Genomic DNA, 14,064 nt, shown 5'->3' with positions numbered 1-14,064 from the left:
AATTCACCAAAGTCTAAGAAACCATTTTGGAAGCCCCTGTTGGTACCCCTAGGTGAAGAGGCTCAAGTGGAGGCTCGGTTCGGTCTATTTAGAGATAGTGCTAATCTTGATGCAAGATAGGGGCACGATTTGCATGGAACATACCATATGCATAGAAATCAATTTGGATGCACTAGATGGAACTCCTAGATGACATGTGTCATATGATATCTCACTTCGGTCCGTTTAGAGACAGTGTTAGTTTCGATGCAAGATAGGTGCACGGTTTGCACCTAATTCACCATAGGATAAGAAACGATTTTGGACGCACCCGATGGTACTCCTAGGTCAAGGGGCTCAAGTGAAAGCTCAGTTTGGTCTGTTTGGAGATAGTGCTAATCTCGATACAAGATAGATGCACGGTTTGCATGGACCATACGATTTCGTCAAAAATCAATTAGGACGCACCTAATATAACTCCTTGACGATGTGTGTCATATGGAATCGTGCTTCGGTTCGTTTAGAGATAGTGTTAGTTTTGGTAGAAGATATGTGCACGGTTTACGCCTAATGCACCATATGCTAAGAAACCATTTTAGACGCATCCGATGGTACTCGTAGTTGAAGAGGATCAAGTGGAGGCTCGATTTGGTCTGTTCAGATATAGTGCTAATCTTGATGCAAGATAGTTGCACAGTTTGCATGGAACGTATCATATGTTAAGAAATTAATTTGGACACACCCAATGGAACTCCTAGATGGCGTGTGTCATATGGAATCTCGCTTCGGTCTGTTTGGAGACAATGTTAGTTTCGGTGCAAGATAGGTGTATAGTTTGTGCCTAATGCACCATAGTCTAAGATACCATTTTTGACGCACCTGTTTGTACTCCTAGATGAAGTGGCTCAAGTGGAAGGTCGGTTCGGTCTGTTTGGAGATAGTGCTAATCTTGATGCAAGATAGGTGCACGGTTTGCATGGAACATACCATATGCTTGGAAATCAATTTGGATGCACCTGATGGAACTCTTTGATGACGTGTGTCATATGGTATCTCTCTTTGGTCTGTTTAGAAACAGTGTTAGTTTCGGTGCAAGATATGTGCATGGTTTGCGCCTAATGCACCGTAGTCTAAGAAACCATTTTGGAAGCACTTGTTGGTACTTCAGTGAAGAGGGTCAAGTGGAAGCTCGGTTTGATCTGTTTGGAGATAGTGCTAATCTTGATGCAAGATAGATGCACGGTCTGCATGGAACGTACCATATGCTTAGAAATTAATTTAGACACACCGGATAGAACTCCTTCATGATGTGTGTCATATGGAATCTCGCTTTGGTGTGCTTAGAGACAGTATTAGTTTCGCTGCAAGATATGTGCACGGTTTGCGCCTAATGCACCAAAGTCTAAGAAACCATTTTGGAAGCACCTGTTGGTACTCCTAGGTGAAGAGGCTCAAGTGGAGGCTCGGTTCGGTCTGTTTAGAGATAGTGCTAATCTTGATGCAAGATAGGTACACAATTTGCATGGAACATACCATATGCTTAGAAATCAATTTGGATGCACTAGATAGAACTCCTAGATGACATGTGTCATATGGAATCTGACTTTGGTCCGTTTAGAGACAGTGTTAGTTTCGGTGCAAGATAGGTGCACGGTTTGCACCTAAAGCACCATTGGATAAGAAACCATTTTGGACGCACCCGATGGTACTCCTAGGTCAAGGGGCTCAAGTGAAAGCTCAGTTTGGTCTGTTTGGAGATAGTGCTAATCTCGATGCAAGATAGATGCACGGTTTGCATGGAACATACGATTTGGTCAGAAATCAATTAGGACGCACCTGATATAACTCCTTGATGATGTGTGTCATATGGAATCTTGCTTCGGTTCGTTTAGAGATAGTGTTAGTTTTGGTAGAAGATATGTGCATGGTTTACGTGATGAGGACATCAGCACCATCTATACATCCACACCTGCACCCACACCATCGCCAACACCACTTGGCCCTCTTACTCGTGCCTGTGCCCGTCAACTGAACCATCATGTAAGTTCATTCTTAAACTCTTGTCCATCATATTTAGACAATGGAGACACGTGCACTCTTGTTTTTCTTAGGAATGATGGAGAGGACCAGAAGCATAGGGGATTGGCGTAGGCTGGATTTGGACAGCAAGACAACACCAACTTACAACAACCGCCATGACTTCATACAGAGTCCATTTTAAGCATGCAAGCACTTGATGGAAAACTCGTCAAGTATATTTTTAGATGGATCTCAATTCAAGTTCACAGCAGCTATGAGGCGGCCGCAATTGTCTAATAACTCCACAGACCTTTTCTTCGGATACCTACTTTTAGAGCATGCTTCGGTCAATAAGGATCTCATGTTTCGGTCAATAAGGATCTCATGCAACCAAACAATGGTTGCCTTTATTTCTCTGTTATTTTTAGAGTGTCGAGAGTGCCGCCTAGCTTTGCTCTCTCTTGTATTTATGGCTCCTACATGCCACCACAACAATTTGGGTTTTGTTTAATCGAGTTAGCCATTTGCTACCGCCTTTCAGCGCGCGTGTTGGATAAACCGCCCGTCTGATTGTAAACGGAACCCCACCATCTTGTGATTTCATATTGAAAGCTCAATAAATATATTTTGCAATTGTGATTGTTCATTGTGTTCTTGCTTGTTCTTCGATTGCTTGTAGGACGAGTGCCCTCGTGGCCGGGTCGCGCACCACAAGAACGCAGCGATCCTTGGAGTCGGTGTATCGGTTGCTAAGGCGCATCATCCTTGGATGGTTGTAGTCGGATCGTGAACGTCGTCTCCTTCCACTAAATCGAAGATACCCATCTCCACCAAAAAGATCGGGACACCCTCATTCTTATTATGTGGTAATCAGAGCAAGGTTTGATTGGTGAGAGATTTTAGTTTGCAATTTTTTTTCCTATAGTCCAGAAAAGCCAAAAAAATTTTAGTTTCATTCCCAACATGCTATAGACCCATTGAGCCTTTTACTAGTACTACTTAGTTCAGGCAAGTTGTGTTTGATTTACATCGGTCGAGTCGGAATTGCTGGTCTTGGGTTTAGACTTTTAGAGTTTCGAGTTCTTGTCACGTTTTAGTCACTGCCCATCGTATAATCTTTGCTGCAATCACTATTATCATATACATTTGGACTGTCTGAACTATCATCACCACCCTACTTGTGCACCGTGTAAACTCCATCCACCAGTTTCTCTTTTCACTTGTACGCACCCCTATATTTTTAGGCGCATGCACCCTTTCACTTCAACCCGTGAGCATGCTATGATTAACCGCCACCTCCTGCATGCTCCTTTCTTCCATCCATACATCCTATTATAAGCGCTAGCGCACATTCTATTTTCAGCATCCTATTGCAACCACCAGATTTGTTGCACATTTGCGCATCTAATTTTAGAACATTCCATTGTTCCATCCACTTCCAGCAGCGCGCATCCTTTTGCCTGTCCTCCACTCTTCTTTCACGTTCTATTTTTAGCATCCCCATTGCAATCAGTACTACTGCAGCACCATATCACCATCACAATTTGCTAGTTGTATTTTTGTCACACTAAAGGCATTGTGCGTATTCTGAAATCTAATCCATCAAGATTCAGATTTGTTTTAGTTGAGCAAAGTAAAAGAAAAAAAACAGAAAGAAACAAAAAAAAACAATCAAAAAAAAAGAGAAAAAAAACGAAAAAAAACGAAGAGGAAAAGAAGGGGAGTTATCTAGGAAAAGAAGGGGAGTTATCTCTTGTTGTCCTTATTATTGTTCCTGCTGTACCGTGACTTTGTTTGTGTCTAGGCTCGCGTCTCTAGCACGGTCTAGCCTAGGACCAGCATAGCACCACCGTTGAATGATTTCTCAACCTTCTTTTGTAACTAATGTGGTGTTAGTATTTCCTTGCTACTTTCAGCCTTCCTATAGCTCCACAAATTCGACTATAGCTTGACAGGGATTGATGTTGTGGCACCGATACACTTGCTTCTTAGGTTGAGTTGCTGAATTGTTGGCTGCCGTTCCCCTCCTGTTGAGTTTGGTAAGAACAGGTGAGAACATGCATGGACAAGTGTTGAGAGTGAGAGGATTATAATAACCACATCCTAGTAGCATTAGGGCAGTTTTTCTTTCACTTTTTTTTTGTCTCCTCTCTTGTGATCATGCCAGGAGAATCAGATCCAACCCCAGATCCAACCCCACCGCAATCACCACGGACAAAGACCATTATGCAACACTTCGAACGCAAAGTAAGGGAGCACACTAATGGCCTCAATGAGGATGTACAGGTGACCAATGAAAAGGATGGGCAATTGGAGACAGCCCAAATAGCCACCACCAGCAAGCTTACAAGGTTGGAGGCATCTATTGTTCGTATGGACAAAAGCCTTGCTGCCCTTCTGAACCGTTTTGATGACTTCCACATGAAACACAAAGAGAAGCATAATGAAGATGAAGAGCGAGTCGAAGATAATTATGATGATGATTATACTGCTGATACTGAACATGATGATTGTGACACTCGTGATCGGCATCGCCTACGCCATAATCGAAGTGGTATGGGCGGTCACCGTCGACGTGAGGTACCCAACAATACTGATTCTTTCAGCAAGATTAAATTTAAAATATCTCCTTTTGATGGTAAGTATGACCCTGATGCATATATTTCTTGGGAAATTGCTATTGAACAAAAGTTTGCATGTCATGAGTTTCCTGAGAATACACGTGTTAGGGCTGCTACTAGCGAGTTTAGTGACTTTGCTACTGTTTGGTGGAATGAACATGTCAAGAAAAATCCTAATAACATACCACAAACTTGGAATGCTTTAAAACGAATCATGAGGGCTAGATTTGTTCCTTCTTACTATGCACGAGATTTGTTACATAAATTGCAACAACTGAGACAGGGAGCTAAAACTGTAGAAGAATATTATCAAGAATTGCAAATGGGTATGTTGCGTTGTAATATAGAAGAGGACGAGGAACCTGCTATGGCTAGGTTTTTGGGTGGACTAAACCGTGAAATTCAGGACATACTTGAATATAAAGATTACAATAACATAACCCGTTTGTTTCATCTTGCGTGTAAAGCTGAAAGGGAAGTTCAGGGACGATATGCTAGTACCAAGAATAGTATTTCTGCAGGGAAGACTAATTCATGGCAGCCCCGCACGACTACTACTCCACCTACATGTGCTCCTATGCCTTCACAAAGCAACATGTCTCGTGCTAATCCAGCAAACTCAGTGGCAAAGACGATTCAAAATCCTACTGCAAGTGCTTCATCCATGGCGTCTACAGGTAGAACAAGAGACATTCAGTGTCTCCGATGCAAGGGATATGGACATGTGATGCGTGAATGTCCCAGCAAGCGTGTTATGATCGTCAAAGATGATGGTGAGTGCTCATCTGCTAGTGATTTTGATGAAGATACACTTGCATTGCTTGCAGCTGACCATGCCGGTAGTGAACAACATTTCGAAGAACATATTAATGCTACTGAAGCAGACCACTATGAGAGCCTTATTGTGCAGCGTGTGCTTAGTGCACAAATGGAGAAGGCAGAGCAAAATCAGCGACATACATTGTTTCAAACAAAGTGTGTCATCAAAGAGCGTTCATGTCGCATGATCATTGATGGAGGTAGCTGCAACAACTTGGCCAGCAGCGACATGGTGGAGAAGCTTGCGCTTACCACTAACCCACACCCACATCCATATTATATTCAATGGCTGAACAATAGTGGTAAGGCAAAGGTAACTAGACTTGTGCGAATCAATTTTTCCATTGGGTCGTATAAAGATGTTGTTGAATGTGATGTTGTGCCTATGCAAGCTTGCAATATTCTGCTAGGTAGACCTTGGCAATTTGATAGAGATTCTATGCATCATGGAAGAGCAAATCAGTATTCTTTTCTGTATCATGATAGAAAAATTGTTTTACACCCTATGTCTCCTGAGGCGATTATGCAAAATGATGTGGCTCAGGCTACAAAAGCAAAAAGAGAGAGGAATACTAAACCTGTCATAGATAGGAAAGATGGGATCAAATTGAAAGGGAATTGTTTGCTTGCTACTAAGTCTGATATTAATGAGTTGAATGCATCCACTTCTACTATTTATGCTTTAGTATGCAAAGATGCATTAATTTCCCTTCACAATATGCTGCATTCTTTGCCTCCGGAGGTTGCTGACATTTTGCAGGAGTATTCTGATGTGGTTCCAACTGAAATGCCACCAGGGCTACCACCACTTCGAGGGATTGAGCACCAGATTGACTTGATTCCCGGTGCTTCATTGCCCAACCGTGCACCATACAGGACCAATCCAGAAGAAACAAAAGAGATTCAGCGGCAAGTGCAAGAACTACTCGACAAAGGTTATGTGCGTGAGTCTCTTAGTCCTTGTGCTGTTCCTGTTATTTTAGTGCCTAAAAAAGATGGATCATGGCGTATGTGTGTGGATTGTCGAGCTATCAATAATATTACTATTAGATATCGCCATCCTATTCCACGCTTAGATGACATGCTTGATGAACTAAGTGGTGCTATTGTATTTTCCAAAGTTGACTTGCGTAGTGGTACCACCAGATTCGTATGAAATTGGGAGATGAATGGAAAACCGCTTTCAAAACTAAATTCGGTTTGTATGAGTGGTTAGTCATGCCTTTTGGTTTAACTAATGCACCGAGTACCTTCATGAGACTAATGAACGAGGTTTTGCGTGCCTTCATTGGAAGATTTGTTGTTGTTTATTTTGATGATATATTAATTTACAGCAAATCTATGGATCAACATCTTGATCATTTATGTGCTGTTTTTCAAGCTCTACGAGATGCACGCTTATTTGGTAATATTGAGAAGTGCATGTTTTGCACAGATCGAGTTTCTTTTCTTGGCTATGTTGTTACTCCATAGGGAATTGAGGTTGACAAATCCAAGGTGAAAGCGATACAAGGGTGGCCAATACCAAAGAGCGTCACCCAGCTATGGAGTTTTCTAGGACTTGCTGGGTTCTATCGTCGCTTTGTGCAGGATTTCAGCACCATTGAATGAGCTTACAAAGAAGGGAGTGCACTTTTCTTGGAGCACAACACAAGAGAATGCTTTCAACATGTTGAAAGATAAGTTGACACATGCACCTCTTCTCCAACTTCCTGATTTTAACAAAACTTTTGAACTTGAATGTGGTGCTAGTGGAATTGGTTTGGGTGGTGTTTTGTTACAAGAAGGAAAACCCATTGCATATTTTAGTGAGAAACTAAGTGGGCCTATTCTAAATTATTCTACTTATGATAAAGAATTGTATGCTCTTGTGCGAACATTAGAAACATTGCAACATTATTTGTGGCCCAAAGAATTTGTCATACATTCTGAAAATGAATCGTTAAAGCATATTCGTAGCCAAGGAAAACTGAACCGTAGACACGCTAAGTGGGTTGAATTCATTGAATCTTTTCCGTATGTCATCAAACACAAGAAAGGGAAAGAGAATATCATTGCTGATGCTTTATCTAGGAGATATACCTTGTTGACACAACTCGACCATAAGATCTTTGGATTGGAAATAGTTAAAGAACAATATGTGCATGATGATGATTTTAAAGATGTATTTTTGTATTGTAAGGATGGGAAGGCATGGAATAAATTTGTTGTAAATGATGGTTTTGTGTTTAGAGCTAATAAGCTATGCATTCCAGCTAGCTCTGTTCATTTGTTGTTGCTACAGGAAGCACATGGAGGTGGTTTGATGGGACATTTTAGGGCAAAGAAGACGGAGGACATACTGGCTGGTCATTTCTTTTGGCCAAAGATGAGGAGAGATGTGGAGAGATTTATTGCTCGCTGCACGACATGTCAAAAGGCCAAGTCACGCTTAAATCCACACGGTTTGTACATGCCACTACCTGTTCCTAGCATTCCTTGGGAAGATATTTCTATGGATTTTGTGTTGGGATTGCCAAGAACTAGGAAGGGCCGTGATAGTGTTTTTGTGGTTGTGGATACATTTTCTAAGATGGCACACTTTATACCTTGTCATAAGACTGATGACGCCACACATATTGCTGATTTGTTCTTTCGAGAAGTTGTTCGTTTGCATGGTGTTCCAAACACAATTGTTTGTGATCGAGATGCTAAATTTCTTAGCCACTTTTGGAGAACTTTATAGGCTAAACTGGGGACAAAACTTTTATTTTCTACCACTTGTCATCCCCAAACTGATGGTCAAACTGAAGTTGTAAATAGAACTTTGTCTACTATGTTAAGGGCAATTTTAAAGAACAATATTAAAATGTGGGAAGATTGTTTGCCCCATATTGAGTTTGCTTATAATCGTTCACTGCATTCTACTACAAAGATGTGCCCATTTAAGATTGTTTATGGCCTGCTACCACGTGCTCCAATTGATTTAATGCCTTTGCCAACTTTCAAAAAATTGAATTTTGATGCTAAGCAACGTGCTGAATTGATGTTAAAACTGCATGAAACAACAAAAGAAAACATAGAGCGCATGAATGCTAAGTATAAGATTGCTGGTGATAAAGGTAGAAGGAAATTGATTTTTGAACCTGGAGATTTGATTTGGTTGCATTTGAGAAAGGATAGGTTTCCTGAGTTGAGAAAATCTAAATTGATGCCTAGAGCTGCTGGACCATTTAAAGTGCTACAACAAATTAATGAGAATGCATATAAGCTTGATCTTCCTGCAGATTTTGGGGTTAGTCCTACATTTAACATTGCAGATTTGAAGCCATATTTGGGTGAGGGAGATGAGCTTGAGTCGGGGACGACTCAAATGCAAGAAGGGGAGGATGATGAGGACATCAGCACCATCTATACATCCACACCTACACCCACACCATCGCCAACACCACTTGGCCCTCTTACTCGTGCCCGTGCCCGTCAACTGAACCATCAAGTAAGTTCATTCTTAAACTCTTGTCCATCATATTTAGACAATGGAGACACGTGCACTCTTGTTTTGCTTAGGAATGATGGAGAGGACTAGAAGCATAGGGGATTGGCGTAGGCTAGATTTGGAGAGCAAGACAACACCAACTTACAACAACTGCCATGACTTCATACAGAGTCCATTTTAAGCTTGCAAGCACTTGATGGAAAACTCGTCAAGTATATTTTTAGATGAATCTCAATTCAAGTTCACAGCAGCTATGAGGCGGCCGCAATTGTCTAATAACTCCACGGACCTTTTCTTCGGATACCTACTTTTAGAGCATGCTTCGGTCAATAAGGATCTCATGTTTCGGTCAATAAGGATCTCATGCAACCAAGCAATGGTTGCCTTTATTTCTCTGTTATTTTTAGAGTGTCGAGAGTGCCGCCTAGCTTTGCTCTCTCTTGTATTTATGGCTCCTACATGCCACCACAACAATTTGGGTTTTGTTTAATCGAGTTAGCCATTTGCTACCGCCTTTCAGCGCGCGTGTTGGATAAACCGCCCGTCTGATTGTAAACGGAACCCCACCATCTTGTGATTTCAGATTGAAAGCACAATATATATATATTTTGGAATTGTGATTGTTCATTGTGTTCTTGCTTGTTCTTCGATTGCTTGCAGGACGAGTGCCCTCGTGGCCGGGTCGCGCACCACAAGAACGCAGCGATCCTTGGAGTCGGTGTATCGGTTGCTAAGGCGCATCATCCTTGGATGGTTGTAGTCGGATCGTGAACGTCGTCTCCTTCCACTAAATCGAAGATATCCATCTCCACCAAAAAGATCGGGACACCCTTGTTCTTATTATTACGCCTAATGCACCATAGGCTAAGAAACCATTTTAGACGCATCCGATGGTACTCGTAGTTGAAGAGGCTCAAGTGGAGGCTCGATTTGGTCTATTCAGATATAGTGCTAATCTTGATGCAAGATAGTTGCACAGTTTGCATGGAACGTACCATATGTTAAGAAATCAATTTGGACGCACATAATGGAACTCTTAGATGACGTGTGTCATATGGAATCTCGCTTCGGTCTGTTTGGAGACAATGTTAGTTTCAGTGCAAGATAGGTGCATAGTTTGTGCCTAATGCCCCATAGTCTAAGAAACCATTTTTGACGCACCTGTTTGTACTTCTAGATGAAGAGGCTCAAGTGTTAGCTTGGTTCGGTCTGTTTGGAGATAGTGCTAATCTTGATGCAAGATAGGTGCACGATTTGCATAGAACATACCATATACTTGGAAATCAATTTGGATGCACCCAATGGAACTCCTTGATGACATGTGTCATATGGAATCTTGCTTTGGTCTGTTTAGAAACAGTGTTTGTTTTGGTGCAAGATATGTGCATGGTTTGCGCCTAATGCACCATAATCTAAGAAACCATTTTGGAAGCACCTGTTGTACTTCGGTGAAGAGGCTAAAGTGGAAGCTCGGTTTGATCTGTTTGGAGATAGTGCTAATCTTGATGCAAGATAGGTGCATGATTTGCAAGAAACATACCATATGCTTAGAAATCAATTTAGACGCACCCAATGGAACTCCTAGATGTCGTGTGTCATATGGAATCTTGCTTTGGTCCGTTCGTAGACATTGTAAGTTTAAATGCAAGATAGGTGCACAGTTTGCGCCTAATGCACGGTCTAGGAAACTATTTTGGATGCACTATTTGGTACTCCTGGGTGGAGAGGCTCAAGTGGAAGCTTGGTTTGGATAGTTTGGAGATAGTGCTAATCCTTATGCAAGGTAGGTGCATGGTTTGCATAGAACATATCATATGCTTGGAAATCAATTTGGATGCACCCGATGGAACTCCTTGATGACGTGTGTCAAATTGTTAGTTTCGGTACAAGATAGGTGCACAGTTTGCACCTAATGCACCATAGTCTAAGAAACCATTTTGGACGCACTTGTTGGTACTCCTTGGTGAAGGGGCTCAAGTGGATGCTCGGTTCGGTCTGTTTGGAGATAGTGCTAATCTTAATGCAAGATAGGTGCACGGTTTGCATGGAACATACCAAATGCTTGGAAATCAATCTGGACGCACATGATGGAACTCCTAGATGACATGTGTCATACGAAATCATGCTTCGGTCTGTTTGGAGATAGTGTTAGTTTCTATGCAAGATAGGTGCAAGGTTTGCACATAATGCAGCATAGGCTAAGAAACCATTTTGGACGCACCGGATGGTACTCCTAGGTAAAAGGCTCAAGTGAAAGCTCCGTTTGGTCTATTTGGAGATAGTGCTAATCTTGATGCAAGATAGAGGCACAGTCTGCATGGAACGTACCATATGCTTAGAAATTAATTTGGACACACCCGATAGAACTCCTTGATGAAGTGTGTCATATGGAATCTCGCTTTGGTGTGCTTAGAGACAATATTAGTCTTGGTGCAAGAAATATGCACGGTTTGCGCCTAATGCACCAAAGTCGAAGAAACCATTTTGGAAGCACCTGTTGGTACTCCTAGGTGAAGAGGCTCAAGTGGAGGCTCGGTTCGGTCAATTTAGAGATAGTGCTAATCTTGATGCAAGATAGGTGCACGATTTGCATGGAACATACCATATGCCCAGAAATCAATTTGGATGCACGAGATGGAACTCCTAGATGACATGTGTCATATGGAATCTCACTTCGGTCCGTTTAGAGACAGTGTTAGTTTTTGTGCAAGATAGGTGCATGGTTTGCACCAAATCCACCATAGGATAAGAAACCATTTTGGATGCACCCGATGGTACTCCTAGGTCAAGGTGCTCAAGTGAAAGCTCGGTTTGGTTTTGTTTGGAGATAGTGCTAATATTGATGCAAGATAGATGCACGGTTTGCATGGAACATACGATATGCTCAGGAATCAATTAGGACGCACCTGATATAACTCCTTAATGATGTGTCATACGGAATCTTGCTTCGATTCGTTTAGAGACAGTGTTAGTTTTGGTAGAAGATATGTGCACAGTTTACGCCTAATGCACCATAGGCTAAGAAACCATTTTAGACGCACCCGATGGTACTCATAGTTGAAGAGGCTCAAGTGGAGGCTCGATTTGGTCCGTTCGGATATAGTGCTAATCTTGATGCAAGATAGTTGCACAGTTTGCATGCAACGTACCATATGTTAAGAAATCAATTTGGACACACCCAATGGAACTCCTAGATGACGTGTGTCATATGGAATCTCGCTTCGGTCTGTTTGGAGACAATGTTAGTTTCGTTGCAAGATAAGTGCACAGTTTGCACCTAATGCACCATTGTCTAAGAAACCATTTTGGACGCACTTGTTGGTACTCCTAGGTGAAGGGGCTCAAGTGGATGCTCGGTTCGGTCTGTTTGGTGATAGTGCTAATCTTGATGCAAGATAGGTGCATGGTTTGCATGGAACATACCATATGCTTGGAAATCAATTTGGATACACCTGATGGAACTCCTTGATGACGTGTGTCATATGGAATCTCTCTTTGGTCTATTTAGAAAGACTGTTAGTTTCGGTGCAAGATATGTGCATGGTTTGCGCCTAATGCACCATAGTCTAAGAAACCATTTTGGAAGCACCTGTTGGTACTTCGGTGAAGAGGCTCAGTGGAAGCTTGGTTTGATTTGTTTGGAGATAGTGCAAATCCTGATGCAAGATAGGTGCATGATTTGCATGGAACATACCATATGCTTAGAAATCAATTTGGACGCACCTAATGGAACTCCTAGATGACGTGTGTCATATGAAATCTTGCTTCGGTTCGTTTGTAGACATTGTAAGTTTTGGTGCAAGATAGGTGCATAGTTTGCGCCTAATGCACCATAGTCTAAGAAACCATTTTGGACGCACTATTTGGTACTCTTGGATGAAGAGGCTCAAGTGGAAGCTTGGTTCGGTCAGTTTGGAGATAGTGCTAATCCTTATCCAAGGTAGGTGCATGGTTTACATGGAACATACCATATGCTTGGAAGTAAATTTGGATGCACCCGATGGACCTCCTTGATGACGTGTGTCATATGGAATCTCGCTTCGGTCCATTTGGAGACATTGTTAGTTTCGGTGCAAGATAGGTGCACAGTTTGCACCTAATGCAACATAGTCTAAGAAACCATTTTGGATGCACATGTTGGTACTCCTAAGTGAAGGGGCCCAAGTGGATGCTCGGTTTGGTCTGTTTGGAGATAGTGCTAATCTTGATGCAAGATAGGAGCACGGTTTGCATGGAACATACCAAATGCTTGGAAATCAATCTAGACGCACATGATGGAACTCCTAGATGACGTGTGTCATACGAAATCTTGCTTCAGTCTATTTGGAGACAGTGTTAGTTTCGGTGCAAGATAGGTGCAAGGTTTGCACATAATGCAGCATAGGCTAAGAAACCATTTTGGATGCACCCGATGGTACTCCTGGGTAAAAGGCTCAAGTGAAAGCTCAGTTTGGTCTATTTGGAGATAGTGCTAATCTTGATGCAAGATAGATGCACGGTCTGCTTGGAACGTACCATATACTTAGAAATTAATTTGGACACACCCGATAGAACTCCTTGATAACGTGTGTCATATGGAATCTTGCTTTAGTGTGCTTAGAGACAGTATTAGTTTTGGTGCAAGATATGTGCACCGTTTGCGCCTAATGCACCAAAGTCTAAGAAACCATTTTGGAAGCACCTGTTGGTACTCCTAGGTGAAGAGGCTCAAGTGGAGGCTCAGCTCGGTCTGTTTAGAGATATGGTGTATTAGGCACAAACCGCGCACCTATCTTGCACCGAAACTAACACTATCTCCAAACAGACCAAAGCAAGATATCAGATGACACACATCATCTAGGAGTTCTATTGGGTGCGTCTATATTGACTTTTAAGCATATGGTATGTTTCATGCAAACTGTGCACCTATCTTACAAGAAGATTAGCACTTTCTCCAAACAGATCGTACGGAGCTTTCACTCGAGTCTCTTCACCAAGAAGTAACATTAGGTGCTTCCACAACTATTTCTAAGCCTATCGTGCATTAGGCTCACACCGTGCACCTATCTTGTACCGAAACTAACACTATCTACAAATGGACTGAAGTGAGATTCCTTATGACACACATCATCTAGGAGTTCTATCGGGTGCGTCCAAACTAATTTCTCAGCA

The sequence above is a fragment of the Sorghum bicolor genome, chromosome 6, assembly GCF_000003195.3.
Source record: "Sorghum bicolor cultivar BTx623 chromosome 6, Sorghum_bicolor_NCBIv3, whole genome shotgun sequence".
NCBI lineage: Eukaryota > Viridiplantae > Streptophyta > Magnoliopsida > Poales > Poaceae > Sorghum > Sorghum bicolor.
Note: the sequence above shows the minus strand (reverse complement) of the source record.